Source organism: Leptodactylus fuscus, chromosome 8 (genome assembly GCF_031893055.1).
Source record: "Leptodactylus fuscus isolate aLepFus1 chromosome 8, aLepFus1.hap2, whole genome shotgun sequence".
Classification (NCBI taxonomy): Eukaryota; Metazoa; Chordata; class Amphibia; order Anura; family Leptodactylidae; genus Leptodactylus; species Leptodactylus fuscus.
Genome location: NC_134272.1, coordinates 64,068,353 through 64,086,822, shown reverse-complemented (window position 1 = coordinate 64,086,822; position 18,470 = coordinate 64,068,353). Strand labels below are relative to the sequence as shown.

The window sequence follows — 18,470 nt, the reverse complement described above, 5'->3', positions numbered from 1 at the left end:
CATCATATCTGTGACTTTTATGTTTTTATTTCTAGAGTAGTGTTAGTACAATAGACATTCATTGACATTGCTATGGGATATACTGGCCATATTCCTTTGAGTAGTACTGTATACAAGTCCATCCACACTATTAAAGATTTGTACATTAATATAATAAAGTAAAAAATGTGAAGCTTCATATGGCAATTTCATAGGAAATATAAGGAACTACCATGGAGGAGTGTTTATCCAGCTGGATAAATATAAATTTTCTACATAGACCCATGGTCTGCATGGGGAACAAATTGTAGCTTGTACCATTTTAGTGTATGTTGTGCTGAGTGGGAGATCACTGGAGAGTCTCAACTACTTGGGCCATCTCGTCCACAAGCAAATGAACCCAACACACGAAATATCCAGACTATGAAGTCAACAGACCAATCCACCACCTCCAATTCTCTTTCCACAACCCGGACTTCTATTCTGCCCCAACTCCTTCATCAATGGCGGCAGCCTGAGTCAGACAGAAGCACTAAAACTCCTCTAATTCATGAAAAACTTCAATTGAATTCTTATGGAGGTAAATCTGCAGGAGAACACACTGCTAACTGATCAATATTATAGAGATGAATAAGTAATAACTTTGTTACTGCGATCCTCTTATCCTAATAGAAAAGCAACTAGTTAGAGAGGCCTAAAATCTGATACCCTATAATTGAAGTCAATTACTGAGAAAATGTAGCCCGTACTAGATAATCTATTATATCGTCACTGCTCCAGAAGGCTATGGGGAGACACTGAAAAGGTTAATCCAGAGACGCAGACTATGTCACCATTGTCCTTCTATGTGTACAGTTCTAGGTATATACAAATATATCTTGTGACTGGGTGTGTCCTGTCACTCCATGACTCAGATTTGCAATGAAACCTATTGTGTCTCCTCCCCGTCTCCTCATTTTCCATTAGTATCCATAACATAGGTATCAGAATACAGAACCTCCTGACTCCTGTGAGTGGTATGTACTGTATATATGTTGCTCTTGCGTATACCAGGTGTAGACTACTGTAGTTCTGCAGACTGCTGAGTGTGGGGAGGGGGTTAGGGTCTAGCAATAAAATAAATTCTAGTAGCCCCTGCTATGTTTTTCAGTTGTAACCTGTTTCTTAGCCCTTGCCTATAAATTTCTGTGGGTGTTAGAAGTCTACTGCTTAACATTTTGTCTTTGCATAGGACCCATATAAATGTGTGAGCTCAGGATACATGCCCACATGGTGACAGATGTTGTAAGATGACTGGTATTGGGGGGCTTCTGGAGCAATGTTTATAGGGCGAGTGTCTGGTCCACCTGCCTTTGGAACTACTGTAGTTGGCACCTTGCCCTATCAAGCCATCTAGATGGTAAACTCTTCATGGAAAAAAAAAACATTGAGGGTTCCACACGGTCTACCGATATTTCATTAGGGTAGTAGGCTGATGCCACAAAATGGGAAGGGGGGGGGGGGTGGATTAATTAATCCATCTAAACCAGTATACTTTGCTCACCACTTTCTGTGAAAGGAAGCAGGATGGGCCAGGATGGGAACACCTTGGCTTGACAAAGTATAACTCTCACTAGAAAACTGCCATGAGTTATGAAGGAAATCTATGCCAGTTCCTAGAAGTTCCAGTCTGATGCATAAGAGGCTGCAACCCCTTATATAATTTAGGCACAGCTGATGCCAATCAAAGACTTCATTAAGATTCGTGTACAGAACCCTAATCTTAAGAAATTCCCCCTATACTATTTGTTTCATAATGGACAATCTTAAATTGTGCATGAATTTTTGACTTTTCTGGTAGCATTTGTGACATTATTAAGTATTGTAAATTTAATATTGTAAATTAAATTTTTGGCAGAGATAGAACAGTGCTTTTGGTGTCAAATGAATGCTTAGATTCTCCAATTTCATAAGACACCAGTTGTTATCTCTATATAATGAAGATAAAACTGCATATATGTTTCATATGAAACCAAAAGCAATATTCGATGTCTTATAAGGGTAGATATAACTGTGACCCCCCACCCCACTCCTTCCTTCGCCAACTTCATTAGAGACTCCAGAGGGAAGCAAAAAATACATAGAGGTAAAATTTAAAAAATTAGATACACGCTAAGGTTGGGTTCACATCTGTGCTCGTTTACCGTTCGGGTATTCCATCCATCATTATACTTTGGGGGGGGGGACTCAACATTTTTCAGGTGGGAACAGAGTGGGCCGTATTATAGTCTATAGGGTCAGTGGGTAACCGCGTTTTAAGCTGTTTGCGCTTACGTTTTTTTTCAGGTTCCCAAGCGGGCCCAAAGAACAGAAACATGAAAGCTAGTGTGAACCTAGTGTAAATTGCACCAGATTTATCATAATGTCTAATGATGATTGGAAATCTGGTGTACTTTTATAACCAAATTTTGGTGCATGGTCTTACATATTAAGTCATTCCCTCTTTGTTAAGCCTTCTCCTCTTCTGTAAAGTCCTGCCAACTTGTTAGCCAAGGTCTAAAATACTCAGCAAATTACATGTAAAGCAAATGCACCAATTTTTAATGGCATAAATTATGCCAGAATTCTGGAGCATTTTCATTAGTTTATCTGCCCAAAAACAGGAATATGAGTGGTTTATACCACTATACAACCATATATTGCAATTGAAAGGCTCAATATATAAAACCAGTTCAGATACCCTCTTCACTGTCACCATCTGGCTTAGAAACCAGTATGGCACATTGGGGTTTGTGTGCCACTTTGGAGCACAGTCTATTATATACAACATTGTACAAAGTGTTAGAAAGGTGTAGAGAAAAATTCTGGAAAGTGAGAATGCTTTAAAAAAAGAAATATTAATTGACAAAAATAATCAAAATGAAGTGAATTTGCAAAAAATAAATTGAAATCCTATCAATATTTTGTGTGACTGCCCTTTGCCTTCCTTCAATTCGTCTCTGTACACTTTCACACAGATTTTGAAGGAATTTGGCAGCGAGGTTGTTTTCGCCACATTGGAGAGCTAAGCATAGAAGTCCTTGCTCCAGTCCTTCTTTCTCTTTATGTAATCCCAGACTGACTGGATGAATTTGACATCAGGGCTCTGTGGGGGCCATATCATCACTTCCAGGATTCCTCCCTTCAAAAACCCCCCAAAAACCTAAAAACAAAAACCAATCCCTTTTTCACCAGTGTTGATGGTTGATATCAATGAAAGTACATCGGTCTTTGAAAAACAGTGGATGACATTGGTGTGTCACCTGGTTTCATGGAATCAGAGACTTTTAAAATATAGAAAGTGAAGTAGACCAACCACAGACATTACACCATCAGCAAGTGACCAGGGTGGGGTGCTGTCCATGAAAAGCACAGACTGTAGATATGTGTGTCAAAAAGGCCTTACTTCATAGCACTCTTTACACCTGCCTAAAATATTTCCACAACACTGTAATTCATGATGTATGGGCTCCAATATACATGGACATGCTCTCTATCAGATTCAAGAATGTCTCGACCACAATCTGATCCCAGGTTTCTTCTACATGTTTCAAATGTTGGTGCTTACTGGGTGACTCACTTGGGTACGAGTTCAAAATGTTGTTACTCTTTTGCTTGGCAGAGAAGGTAGTTTCGGTCCACATTTTCAGACCTTTATCAAATGAAGACTTCTGATCTGTAGAAAGTATTAAAATAAAACTGTAATGTATCCACATCAGCAAGGAACGATCTAAGGCAGTGATTCCCAAAGTGGTCCAGGTTGACCCTCAGGGGTCCACGGGAGACTCGACGGGGGACTACGTTGGTGTTATTTTCACATTTTTTGATGAGTTTTGGGAATATGGTAGAAATGTAGCAGCAGGGGGTCCACTGAAACCAGTAAAATTTTGAAAGTGGTCTACGAGAAAAAAAAGTTTGGGAACCTCTGATCTAAGGCATGCTGGACTGACTCCAGTGTAAGTGCATATTCACATGAGCAAGCCATGCAAAATACTTTTTGTGTACACCCGAGGGTATCGAGTTTTCAAATATTCCTCATAGACTTGAGTCTATGGAAGGATCCATGAAAATGGCCCAAGAAATGGCATGTTCTATTATTTAACGGATTGCTCATATGGACCATCAAAAAACAATCATGTGAATAGATCCATTATTTTCTATGGCCGTCAAACCCTGTTGTGTGAATAAGCAGTAAGAAGTAGTGTTGCTGACATGCCATTCAGTCAGATTTCCCTTTATTACCATTTTACACCATTTTTATTTATACTATTAAATATTGCGTTAATTCTATTATGTAGTTTGTTACGGTTATGGCGATACTAAACGTTACTTTATAGCTAATGTTATATGTGAAATTCCAACTATAGTTATATTTAGTAGTGTAAGATACCCACTACCTCTCTAGTAGGGTTTAATATGATAAGAATATTTTTATCTTATTTAAAATTTTTATTTCTTACCAGAAACAACACGATGTGGAACCCGAACCAAGGTAAAAGAACTGAATCATGTATAGAAAACCAAAATCTTGGTAATCTTTGGATAGGCTTTATGTGTGTTTATAGGTTTTTTACAATTTAATTTTGTATTTTAGGAACGCCTTATGGGCAGCCTGGATACCCAGCACCAGGCTATCCTCCTCAAACAGGACCTTATCCTAACCAATACCCTCCAGGCACCAACCCATACCCAGGGTATCCTATTCACCCACCTCCCCCAGTGGGATATCCTGGTGGATGTGCCCCTGCGCATGGTCACCATGGACATGAGAGTCATCATGGCCATCAAGAGCATCATGGCCATCACGGCCATCATGGCCATCATGGCCATGGTCTTCTTAGCCACCTTCTTCCACACCATGGAGAACATCATCATTAGAAATGTGGACATTAATATGGGCAGGTAATGATCATCATCTATTAGTTATGTAAATGACTCTGGAAAATATTTACAAAACGAAAATCACCAGAAAAATTTAGCATAGAAAAATTGAGGATATTTATGAAAGACTTACGCCAATGTTAATCTCGTTTGCAATGTGTATGACAGATTTGTAAGAAAAAATGATGGGTCAAATGATTGTGGTTTATTAACCTTCTATAGCTGTGCCAAATGGGTTAAGTATTTACACCATAATTGGGAACTGCAGCAGATTCCATAAGGTAATCTATAGTAGAGTAGGGTCTAGAGTGAATTCTGCCAAATGTATCACAAAGGTTGTACGACTACACAATGGACACCACATTGAAAGCAGTGGGGCACATTTATTATGGTGGATACAAAATTCTGCTTTATTGTAAAATGCACCAAATAATGGTTGAGATATTTTTCAGATTTGGATGAAAGGGAGATATGATTTAGGATGAAACAATATATACCCCAAATGTGCCATACAATTCTTGACAGTCTAAAGATTCACACGATTTATGATGCATGCTGGGTACTGTGATAAATCTGGTGACTGACTTACTATTACTATATGTCTATCGCTGTCTTTCCTTTGTAAATTGTTATCTATAAAGATAAATGTGACCCCAATATAACTAATATCTATCTATCTATCTATCTATCTATCTATCTATCTATCTATCTATCTATCTATCTGATATGTACGAATAGTGGTGGTAGTAGAAGTAAACACCTTTTTCTTATTACAGGAAGGAAGAGGATTTTCTTGCATCTCTGACACAGACCAGGATGAATATTTTGTTTGATCAAATCTCCTACTTAAGTATAAAAAATATCCTACATACTGATAATATGAAAAGAAAATAAGAACTAATAAATCTAATTCACCAGACTCATCTCAGACTTGTCACATTTCCTTTCATGTATCATGTTCCTATTGCTTTGTTGCTGCACAGAACCTTTCATCGTGTCGGTAACACTGACTATACGTACGTACAGCCGGGTTCTTGTTTGCTGGGTAGTTCTTGAATAAAGCCTATACTCTTTACTATTATATGAAGCAATTATTCACGATATCTGCTTATCAATATTACAATTGTTACATTGTCAGATGGTTCCACAAGAAATATTGAAGGGGACAACTTACCGATGTGCGCTTTAGACAGGTGCCAGTGGATGGAGGAGTCCTTACAGACACGATCGCCTTCCATTATTCCCTCATCTACTCCAGCACATATGACTATTAGGTTAAGGCCACATTTAGAGACCGGCAACGAAAACCATCGTGCAAAAGACTGCGGTGGGAAAGGCATCCCATTTTTTATAATAGTAAAGGAAGGTGACTGTTATAGATAGGAACGTAACTACTGCCATAGAAACTGTACTGTAGTATAGTGAAGATCATATTAAGGTACCGCTTCATATGCCAGGTCCCAGAGGAGGACCCCGATAAACTCAGCAGAGGTAAAGATTTTCTGGGGTCTTATACTGCATATGGGCATAGTGAAGAAATTGGACAGTATTGGACGTCTTGTATAATACTCCAATATATCAAATGGCAATTGCCAAGAAATGATCCTGAAATATTTGCACTATAATGATAATGCAAGGTGCCTGCGCTGAGATGCCCCAAACTCGGACTGTCCAGTCAAAGTCAGGGCAGTCATTGACCACTTTAATGCCAAATATGCAGCTTCCCTGATCAGAACATTTCTATGGATGAGCCTCTGACCGGTGTCAAAAGGGCTGAAATTCCACCTATACTTGTACAGGAAGCGGGCATAGTATGGCATCAAATGTACAAACTGTGCCAGAACAGCTCATGCTACACATGTAGGTATTTTGAAGGAAGGAATGGGGGATTGTTTCGACTGTTCTGGCACTTCAGGGGCTTTGCAAATACAACATGGTGCCTGAAATAGATTCCAGCACAATCTGCCCTCCAAAATCCTAATAGCACTCCTTCTGGTCTTTACCCTGCAGTGTGCCCATACATCTGCTCCTGTGGGATATTGCATAACAGATTATAGAATGCATTTTTTTCTTTATCCTCTTATGAATGTATAAATTTTAGAGCTAAATATATTCTTACTAAAAATTGAAAAGTGTAAATTTTACCTCCATTTTTTTGAATTGCTGTGAAATGGTGAAAGTGTTAAGAAACTTCCTAAATGCTGTTTTGGATTCTTTAAGGGGTGCAGTTTTGAGATTGGGTTAATTTATAGGGGTTTCTATTAGAGAGGCCTTTTAAGACCCCTTCAGAACTGAACTGGTCCCTTGGAAAATGTGCTTTGGAAATATTCTTGAAAATTTGGAAAATTACTGCTTGACTTGTAAGCCTTCTAATATCTGAAAAATATGAAAGGGTGATTAAAGTTGGATGCAAACATAAATTAGAGATATGGTAAATTATATTTATGAAATAATTTATGAATGTCTATATGAAAGGCTTGCAATTAAAAAATTTGAAAACTGCATTTTTTCCCCATTTTTACCAAATTTCGTACACTGTCTACCAATAAGTATTTGGACGCCCATGCAAATGAAGATATCTGCGGTCGTGATGTACTTCATGTCTTCTGCCATTAAATAGGAAACAGCATTGCCATTAGTCACATGCAAGATACCAGAAAGTGCAGAGTTGTCCGATTTCGAGAAAGGGGTAATTGTGGGGTACCACAGAAATGGTCGATCCTTAAGGGACATAGCAAGCGAACTTAATTGCCAAAAATCGACAGTGGCCTATGTGATTACGAAGTGGAAGGTGGACAGTGATTGTTGGATTGTGCCCCGAGTCGGCAGACCACCGAAACCGGGAGACAGAGACCGACGAGTGCTGGCCAGAGAAACCGCACCCAACCGATGGCTCACATACACCAGGAGTTTCACCAGGTATCCGGGAGTATTGTGCTGATCAATACCATCCGTAAGGAAGCATCTGCTGGGGTCTACCAACTATTGAAGATGAATAAATGCTGTTTTTCTATTCTACCACCGGTGTCCACATACTTATCGGTAGACAGTGTATTTTTACATAATAGAATGCAAAACATATCATCCAAAAATTACCAATGACAGGAAGTACGATGTGTCACAAAAAAACATTCTCAGAACCAGTTTGTTAACTTAAAGTGTCTCAAAGTTATTACAACATAAAGTGACACATGTCAGATTGGAAAAATGAGTCATGGTAATTAACCACTTAAAGGGGTTTTCCCATCTCAGTGTTTCAGCAGTCTCTTCTCACTTCCTGTATTCCCCCACCCCCTGCTGAATCAGCAAAACTGCAATTAGCTGAGCTAATTGTCTTGCTGGTAGTCAACTTGTCCAGATTGTTGGCAGAACATCAGTCTGTATAGTCAGGTCATTGCTGCCAGTAATCCATGCAACCAAATCCACAGCAGAGATCATTCCTCTCCCATTCAGTCTGCTTCAGTCTGTGTAACTAGACCAATGCCAATCAAGATCGATCAACTTGTCTCTCATCGATCAGCTCTTCAGGGACCGAGTTCTGGTTGTATAATTCAGCCTTTACTCTACTACGCTTGGCTCACCTACCGCTTCTTTGACCAACCCAAGATCAGGGCTGCTAGACTTCTAGTGAAGTCGCAGCCAAGAAATACACACATGAGGCGTATTATTTAGAGATGAGCGAACACTAAAATGTTCGAGGTTCGAAATTCGATTCGAACAGCCGCTCACTGTTCGAGTGTTCGAATGGGTTTCGAACCCCATTATAGTCTATGGGGAACATAAACTCGTTAAGGGGGAAACCCAAATTCGTGTCTGGAGGGTCACCAAGTCCACTATGACACCCCAGGAAATGATACCAACACCCTGGAATGACACTGGGACAGCAGGGGAAGCATGTCTGGGGGCATAAAAGTCACTTTATTTCATGGAAATCCCTGTCAGTTTGCGATTTTCGCAAGCTAACTTTTCCCCATAGAAATGCATTGGCCAGTGCTGATTGGCCAGAGTACGGAACTCGACCAATCAGCGCTGGCTCTGCTGGAGGAGGCGGAGTCTAAGATAGCTCCACACCAGTCTCCATTCAGGTCCGACCTTAGACTCCGCCTCCTCCGGCAGAGCCAGCGCTGATTGGCCGAAGGCTGGCCAATGCATTCCTATGCGAATGCAGACTTAGCAGTGCTGAGTCAGTTTTGCTCAACTACACATCTGATGCACACTCGGCACTGCTACATCAGATGTAGCAATCTGATGTAGCAGAGCCGAGGGTGCACTAGAACCCCTGTGCAAACTCAGTTCACGCTAATAGAATGCATTGGCCAGCGCTGATTGGCCAATGCATTCTATTAGCCCGATGAAGTAGAGCTGAATGTGTGTGCTAAGCACACACATTCAGCACTGCTTCATCACGCCAATACAATGCATTAGCCAGTGCTGATTGGCCAGAGTACGGAATTCGGCCAATCAGCGCTGGCTCTGCTGGAGGAGGCGGAGTCTAAGGTCGGACCTGAATGGAGACTGGTGTGGAGCGATCTTAGACTCCGCCTCCTCCAGCAGAGCCAGCGCTGATTGGCCGAATTCCGTACTCTGGCCAATCAGCGCTGGCCAATGCATTCTATTAGCTTGATGAAGCAGAGTGTGCACAAGGGTTCAAGCGCACCCTCGGCTCTGATGTAGCAGAGCTGAGGCTGCACAAGGGTTCAAGCGCACCCTCGGCTCTGATGTAGGAGAGCCGAGGGTGCACTTGAACCCTTGTGCACCCTCAGCTCTGCTACATCAGAGCCGAGGGTGCGCTTGAACCCTTGTGCACACTCTGCTTCATCAAGCTAATAGAATGCATTGGCCAGCGCTGATTGGCCAATGTATTCTATTAGCCTGATGAAGTAGAGCTGAATGTGTGTGCTAAGCACACACATTCAGCTCTACTTCATCGGGCTAATAGAATGCATTGGCCAGCGCTGATTGGCCAGAGTACGGAACTCGACCAATCAGCGCTGGCTCTGCTGGAGGAGGCGGAGTCTAAGATCGCTCCACACCAGTCTCCATTCAGGTCCGACATTAGACTCCGCCTCCTCCAGCAGAGCCAGCGCTGATTGGCCGAATTCCGTACTCTGGCCAATCAGCACTGGCTAATGCATTGTATTGGCGTGATGAAGCAGTGCTGAATGTGTGTGCTTAGCACACACATTCAGCTCTACTTCATCGGGCTAATAGAATGCATTGGCCAATCAGCGCTGGCCAATGCATTCTATTAGCGTGAACTGAGTTTGCACAGGGGTTCTAGTGCACCCTCGGCTCTGCTACATCAGATTGCTACATCTGATGTAGCAGTGCCGAGTGTGCATCAGATGTGTAGTTGAGCAAAACTGACTCAGCACTGCTAAGTCTGCATTCGCATAGGAATGCATTGGCCAGCCTTCGGCCAATCAGCGCTGGCTCTGCCGGAGGAGGCGGAGTCTAAGGTCGGACCTGAATGGAGACTGGTGTGGAGCGATCTTAGACTCCGCCTCCTCCAGCAGAGCCAGCGCTGATTGGTCGAGTTCCGTACTCTGGCCAATCAGCGCTGGCCAATGCATTCTATTAGCCCGATGAAGTAGAGCTGAATGTGTGTGCTTAGCACACACATTCAGCTCTACTTCATCAGGCTAATAGAATACATTGGCCAATCAGCGCTGGCCAATGCATTCTATTAGCTTGATGAAGCAGAGTGTGCACAAGGGTTCAAGCGCACCCTCGGCTCTGATGTAGCAGAGCTGAGGGTGCACAAGGGTTCAAGTGCACCCTCGGCTCTCCTACATCAGAGCCGAGGGTGCGCTTGAACCCTTGTGCAGCCTCGGCTCTGCTACATCAGAGCCGAGGGTGCGCTTGAACCCTTGTGCACACTCTGCTTCATCAAGCTAATAGAATGCATTGGCCAGCACTGATTGGCCAGAGTACGGAATTCGGCCAATCAGCGCTGGCCAATGCATCCCTATGGGAAAAAGTTTATCTCACAAAAATCACAATTACACACCCGATAGAGCCCCAAAAAGTTATTTTTAATAACATTCCCCCCTAAATAAAGGTTATCCCTAGCTATCCCTGCCTGTACAGCTATCCCTGTCTCATAGTCACAAAGTTCACATTCTCATATGACCCGGATTTGAAATCCACTATTCGTCTAAAATGGAGGTCACCTGATTTCGGCAGCCAATGACTTTTTCCAATTTTTTTCAATGCCCCCGGTGTCGTAGTTCCTGTCCCACCTCCCCTGCGCTGTTATTGGTGCAAAAAAGGCGCCAGGGAAGGTGGGAGGGGAATCGAATTTTGGCGCACTTTACCACGTGGTGTTCGATTCGATTCGAACATGGCGAACACCCTGATATCCGATCGAACATGTGTTCGATAGAACACTGTTCGCTCATCTCTAGTATTATTACCAGTATTTATAGAGGAAGATGTTCCGCATAACATGGGTTAACATCTGTTGCTCAGTAATAGGAAACAGACAGGATCAACATCAGCAGACCAACACAATGGAGTTAGAACAATTCTTGTAACATGAGAATGACAGTGCCATGGTGCACTTAGTGATTGTGCAGTTCTCATAGGGGATTGTGCACACACTCATAAAGATCAGTTCTCAGGCTTACAATGGATATGTCAGGACTAGCCTCGGAAACAACAGGCTCAGCTGTGGAATTGCACCACATGGACTAAAAGTTGGACTGCAACGGAGGTCTGTACGGAAGATCCGAAGGTTCCAGAAAGTCTCTCTTTTGTATGAGAACCTTTTCTCCCCAACGTATCTCCAAGGCATCAAGCTGTAGTGTGCGAAGACTGTACACCGTGAGCCACGATAGCGATACCGCATTTCGTGGGCACAACCAGTTTTCGTCTGTTCGTAGAAACACCAGCAGCCGGAAAACACCAGACTGAGGCAGAGGCAATGACTATAGACTATTAAAGTGACAGCGTTACATCACACAGTGCAATATTCATCATCAGTATAAATACACATCATAAATTGCGCAATAGGTCACATGAGCAGGTGCACAGACCAAACTTGGACAGTGACCTAAAGAAACTCACCTAAGACCATTTCTTGGAACACAGTACCGCCTACAAACTTCTTGGAAGAAACATAAAAGGTTGATTGCAATATACAAACTATATATGTTACCATTGTATAGTTTATGTGTTCCTATGTGCACAGAACTATATATATAAATAGATGCTGAGACAGGGAGTGTTCTGTTATTCCTTACCAGGTGACTCAGATTTGTCATGAAACCTGTTCCGTGTCTCCTCCCCTCATTTCCCTTTAGTATCAGTAATATATGTAGCAAGGTTGCTACAAAGAAGAAGAACGAAGAAGGAAGAAGAAGCTCCGGTCTCCTATCTGTGGTATGTAATGTATATGTGTTGCTCTTGTGTATACATGGTGTAGGTTACTGGAATGCAGAAGATTCCTTATCAATATTATGTAATTTATGTGCAATGCAGAAAACTGACCAAATTCTTGTTTTCTAAGAGGGGAAATTAATTCCTGAATGTGGAGTATGAATGACGTGAAGTCTTGATCAAGTGTTTGTGTATCTTTCCTAAAAAGTTCACACATGACATTTCTATGAGATTAAAAAGTTTATGGGATTTACTTCTATGCACATGTAATAAGGGAAGACCTGGAGGAAGGAAAGAGGAGAATGGATGACCGATCTTTACATCATCTAACACAAATAAGACAACTTACCAAATATAACTTAACACAGCGTTAAGATGGACAATGTATCTGTAGTTGTCAGGTGTAGGTCTGTGTTCCAAATCCAAACACTCACATGAACCCCTCATCTATCACAATATTGTTCCTACGCGTTTCCTCCACAATATTTGTGATAGGTGTAGGGTTCATGTGAGTGTTTGGATTTGGGATATGGACCTACACCTGATAACTGCAGATACATTGTCCATCTTGATGTCTAGGAAATGACACCTGAGTTTGTTCTACTTGTAATCCTCTATAGGACGATACAAATATTTATTGAAACATGATTTAGTTCTGGGCTCCAAACAATGGTGTAACTTGAAGGGGTGCAGAGGGTGCAGTCGCCTCGGGGCCCAGGAGCCTTAGGGGGCCCCATGAGCACTGGCATCAGTATTGAGATTGCAGCTTCCATCTGGCCCATAAACCAAGGAGACCCACAGATTACCCCTAATCACACTAAGGACGATTAATCTCCTTAGCGGCCATAACCATCACTATCAAGAATTTGCTGTAGGGATGAGGTAGGGGGTCATGGACAAAATATTGCACCGGGGTCCACAAGATTATAGTTACGCTACTGGCTCCATAATAATGTACTTTTGCTATTTATGACATTGCATGCTATTCTGTAACACAAGTCGTAACTTTTAGAGATCTTGCCAGTGACATACACAGTGTATTTATTTCATTTTCTATCCTTTAGTAATACTAATGTGAACTAAGTAATTCTTACTGAATATCTGAGTTTACACTCTAAATGAAACTAAATATAGCCTTCATTTTGGGAAATGATACATTGACAGGTGTCACTCCCTCGGTTGTACTCACTTTATTTGCGTAAGAAAATCCTAATTATACTATGAGCACATAACCAGTGTGAGTTCTCGTTAGTGCGATTCGTAGAATTGTATGAAATCATCCAGGAACAACACCCAGTTATTAGTTTAATTCAGAATAAAAAATCTTAAAGGGAGTCTGTCAGCTGGAAAATCGGTATCAAACTAAGACAGGACATTGTGGAGCGGCTTCTACACTTTCCAAATGTCTTTCTTATTCTGCCTTGCTGATCCATTTTTCATGAAAATCAGGATTTTCTTAGCAAATTAGCTAAATTATAATTGCAACTATATTGAGACAAATCCAACCATTAATGCATGTCTCTGTCTTAAAATTTAAAATTGGTCCGCGTCATGAAAGTCCTGATCAGTATTCAAGCTGGACTAGGCAGCTATATGTCCTATCAACAGTTTGACCTAAAGATGGTTTCAGGTCCTATGTTTATATCATTTCAGCTATGGTAATATAGCGAAAGAGGTCACTGTAGGTAGCCTCAGGCCCAGTTCACATCTGCGATTGGGGACAACCCGAATGGAAACCTATATGCATTAAAAAGCGGTTACCTAAAGGATACCTGTGGATAGGCTATAATGGGGTCCGTGTGGTTTCCAATCAGATTTATGGGGTCTGTGGGTTTACCGGGTAACCGCTTTTTAATGCGTATAGGTTTCCGTTCAGGGGGTTCTCCGAATGCTGGGGTAACACGGTGGCTCAGTGGTTAGCACTGCAGCCTTGCAGCGCTGGAGTCCTGGGTTCAAATCCCTCCAGGAACAACATCTGCAAGGAGTTTGTATGTTCTCTCCATGTTTGCGTGATTTCCTCCCATTCTACAAAAACATACTGATAGGAGAAAAAAAAAAAGTACATTGTGATCCCTATATGGGGCTCACAATCTACATTAAAAAAAAAAAGAAACCCCGAATGCTGATGTGAACCAGGTTTCACTAATATTTACGGTTCACCTCTTCTGGAACACTAACATTCTACTATATTGTACATGCACTAGGGATTTGCAGGCATCGGGCAATTAATAACCATATACCTCAGTGTCCGGGGGAAATATCCTCCAATTGTGTTACAGACTCTGAGAGATTAGTGTAAATACCCTTCAGTGTCCTAAACTATAAGTCCTCAATGCGTTTCCCCCCTTTTGGATAGCTTATGACTTCATCAGGAGGAAGTAGTGTTTGCGGAATGCAAATAAAACCTGATGCAATTCCCAGTGCCCCAATGGTGGGACCCGGTACTTGTGATGGTCATAATTAACATTAGCTTTATATTTGGAACCCTATAAATAATATGGATTCTGAATACAGTTGTGTGAACGAGGCCTTTAACCACCCTTAAAGTGGTTTGTGCATCTCTGCAGGTACGATGTACCTTTTACTGCAATATAAAGATATTGGTAATGGCGTAGAAATTAAACAAATGTTCAACTTTAAATTGCAAAATTCAACCACAGTTCTATTTAGCAGCTTTTAGATGTTTCCATTGTCTTTCTAGTAGAGTTTAATATAATGTTGATATTTTTAACTTATTTGAAATTTTTATTTTATTCCAGAAATAACACAATGTGGAACCCAAACCCAGGTAAAGGAGCTGAAACATGTTTAGACAGACATAATCTTGTTAATCTTAATATGTATGTATAGCTTTCTTACAATTTTATTTTGTATTTTAGGAATGCCCTATGCACCACCTGCATACCCGGCCCCGGGCTATCCTGTGAATGTACCATATAACCCATATCCAGGGTATCCTGTACCTGCTTTACCACCTCCCCCAGTTGTATACCCTGTATATCCTTGTGGATGTAATGTTTCACCTTGCCACCATGGATATCATGGACATCATGAACATCATGAACATCATGGAATCCTTGACCACATTCTCCCACACCGCCACCATCATCATCATCATCATTGTTAGAAACATTGACATGGTCAGTGCGAAGGTAGTGATCATTATGTATTATGAATTGTGTATCCTCCCATAGGTGACACGGGAAAAAATTTATGAAGTGAAACTTACCAAAAAAGTGACATATCAAGAATTTAAGAATGGGGAATATTTATGGAAGATTTTTGACAATAATATTCTTGTTATGCAACTTGTTGGTCGGATTTGGTAAAAAAGATGAGTTGAAAGATTATGGCTTCTCAACCTTCTATAGCTTGGCCAAATATATTATAGATTTGTGCCATATTTGGGTACACCATACTGCTGTAGATTTCATGTTATATAGTAGTATAGCGTGTAGAATGCTGTGAGCTGCAGCAAATATATTACACATACTATGTTGGCAAATATTTTACAACTGACTCCAAATTGAAATCTCTGGATCACATTTACTTTACATGAAACAACTTTACTTCTGTTGGATTTTTTAAATCTATCTATCTATCTATCTATCTATCTATCTATCTATCTATCTCCTATCTATCTATCTATCTATCTATCTATCTCCTATCTATCTATCATCTATCTATCTATCTATCTATCTATCTATCTATCTCCTATCTATCTATCTATCTATCTATCTATCTATCTATCTATCTATCTCCTATCTATCTATCTATCTATCTATCTATCTATCTACCTCTATCTATCTATCTATCTATCTATCTATCTATCTATCTACCTACATCTATCTATCTATCTATCTATCTATCTATCTATCTCCTATCTATCTATCTATCTATCTACCTACATCTATCTATCTATCTATCTATCTATCTATCTATCTATCTATCTATCTATCTACCTACCTCTATCTATCTATCTATCTATCTATCTATCTATCTATCTATCTATCTACCTACCTACATCTATCTATCTATCTATCTATCTATCTATCTATCTATCTATCTCTCATCTATCTATCTATCTATCTATCTATCTATCTATCTACCTCTATCTATCTATCTATCTATCTATCTATCTATCTATCTATCTATCTCCTATCTATCTATCTATCTATCTATCTATCTATTATCTATCTATCTATCTATCTATCTATCTATCTATCTATCTACCTCTATCTATCTATCTATCTATCTATCTCCTATCTATCTATCTATCTATCTATCTATCTATCTATCTATCTATCTATCTATTATCTATCTATCTATCTATCTATCTATCTATCTACCTACCTATATCTATCTATCTATCTATCTATCTATCTATCTATCTATCTATCTATCTATCTATCTATCTATCATGTTGTACTAGTAGAAGTAAACATCCTTTTTCTTATTACAGAATGGAAGTGGATTTTCTAGCAGCTCTGACTAAGCATCTTCAGGATGAATATTTTGCTCATTCAGCTCTCCTACCTATATACTACATATATCCCGCAAGAAGATGATAAAAAATGAAAAAGAAAATTATTAATAAATATAATTCACCAGACTCATCTCAGACTTGTGTCAGATTTCCTATCTATCCAGAGTAAATGTATCATGTTCCTATTGTGCTGTGTTAGTAGCACTCACTATATGTACATACAGCCAGGTGCTTGTTTGCTGGATATTTCTGGAATTAAACCTATAATAGGTAGGTATATATAGGATGAATAAGGTCGGATATGGGGTTTGGTGACATGGGACTGCCTGTTACACCCTATCTGGCACTGGCTAGCCTGAGGAGCTGAAGGTGATCTTCCACAATATAGTTCCCTTATCTATTACTAACTAGCATCTGAGCTGAATAGGAAGTAATTCACTGGCTACCGGCCCCTATCAACCATTAAACTCCATCAACCTCTTAGAAAGTCAGAGCAGAGGCCACTCCTCTTTGTACGATCAATACAGGAATGGCAAATTAATTCCAAAGTGCAAACAGCCCATAATAAACAGCACACAACATTATAATATATATTGGGGTTTATTTATGAAGACCAGCGAATTGAATACCGGTCTTCACATCTGTTGTGGTGATGGCGCATGCGCCTCATCTATAATAAGGACTGTTCACCAGCAGGACTGTGTGCCTGCACAGAAAACTATGCCAAGTTAAAGTTTTGTTAGATTTCAGACATTTATACCAATAAACCGGAGTAAATGATGATAAATCATTTTAGGAAAGTCATGAGAGCGGCTCAGAATGTGTACAAAGTGCTGACTGATACATCTGTATTATTGTGCATTAACACTATAGTTTAGTCCTTCACAGTGGCTGACACTGCAGTAACATTGAACAGTGCAATAAGTCATCGGTATATTCAGTAAAATACATGCCATGCAATGTACAATAGGCACACAAACAAATGCACAGGCCAGTCTTAGGGGGGAACTGACCTAGTTACTCACTTAGGACAATTGCTGGCAGGTAGTGACTCCTACCAACAGATTTATGGCTAGAAATATAAAAGGTTAGTTGCAATAAATGCATTACAAGTGTCATTGTTGTACATTTACTATAACATTTGTACAATATATACATAACTTGCACCGCATTGTATATACAAATAAATGCTGTGCTAGGGCGTGTCCTGTCACTCCTTCCTAGGTGACTCAGTTTTGCCATGAAACCTGTTCCGTGTCTCCTCCTCTCACCTCCTTACCTTTTGTATAAGCGTAGCAGGCTTTCTTCAATAGGAAATAAAACCCCTGGACGTCTGTGAGTGGTATGTACAGTATATATGTTGCTCTTATGTATACAGGGTGTAGGTTATGGGAATGCAGAAGAATCCTTATCAGTATTATGTGATTTATGTGCAATGCAGAAAACTGACCAAATTCTTGTTTTCTAAGAGGGGAAATTAATTCATGAATGTGCATTGTAAATGTCTGCATGAAATTTTGCTTTCGTTGAGTACCTTTCCTAAAAAGTTCACAGATGACAGATTCTCAGAGTTTATATGACTCATGTCTTTGCATGTGTAATGTAACATAGCTGTTTGGAAAATCTTGAAGACAGTGTAAGACGGAGGGGGAGTAGAGAAATTAATTCTAGAGACTCACTGCAATTTTATCTGCCTGCCCTTGGCCTGGGACTGTTTCTGTCCTTG

The 18,470-nt window shown here is 40.4% G+C and overlaps 1 long non-coding RNA gene across 2 annotated transcripts; it reads left to right on the top strand.

The window, feature by feature from the left end:
- The first annotated feature begins 12,158 nt into the window (after positions 1 to 12,158).
- On the top strand, positions 12,159 to 16,874 carry LOC142216193 (uncharacterized). 2 transcript variants are annotated; one of them, XR_012717328.1, is made up of 4 exons: positions 12,159 to 12,261; positions 15,018 to 15,046; positions 15,138 to 15,398; positions 16,721 to 16,874. It is a non-coding gene; the product is annotated as an uncharacterized LOC142216193 (long non-coding RNA). The 2 variants fall into 2 exon arrangements; XR_012717327.1 differs by having other exon boundaries at positions 15,138 to 15,410.
- The last annotated feature ends 1,596 nt before the right edge of the window (positions 16,875 to 18,470 follow it).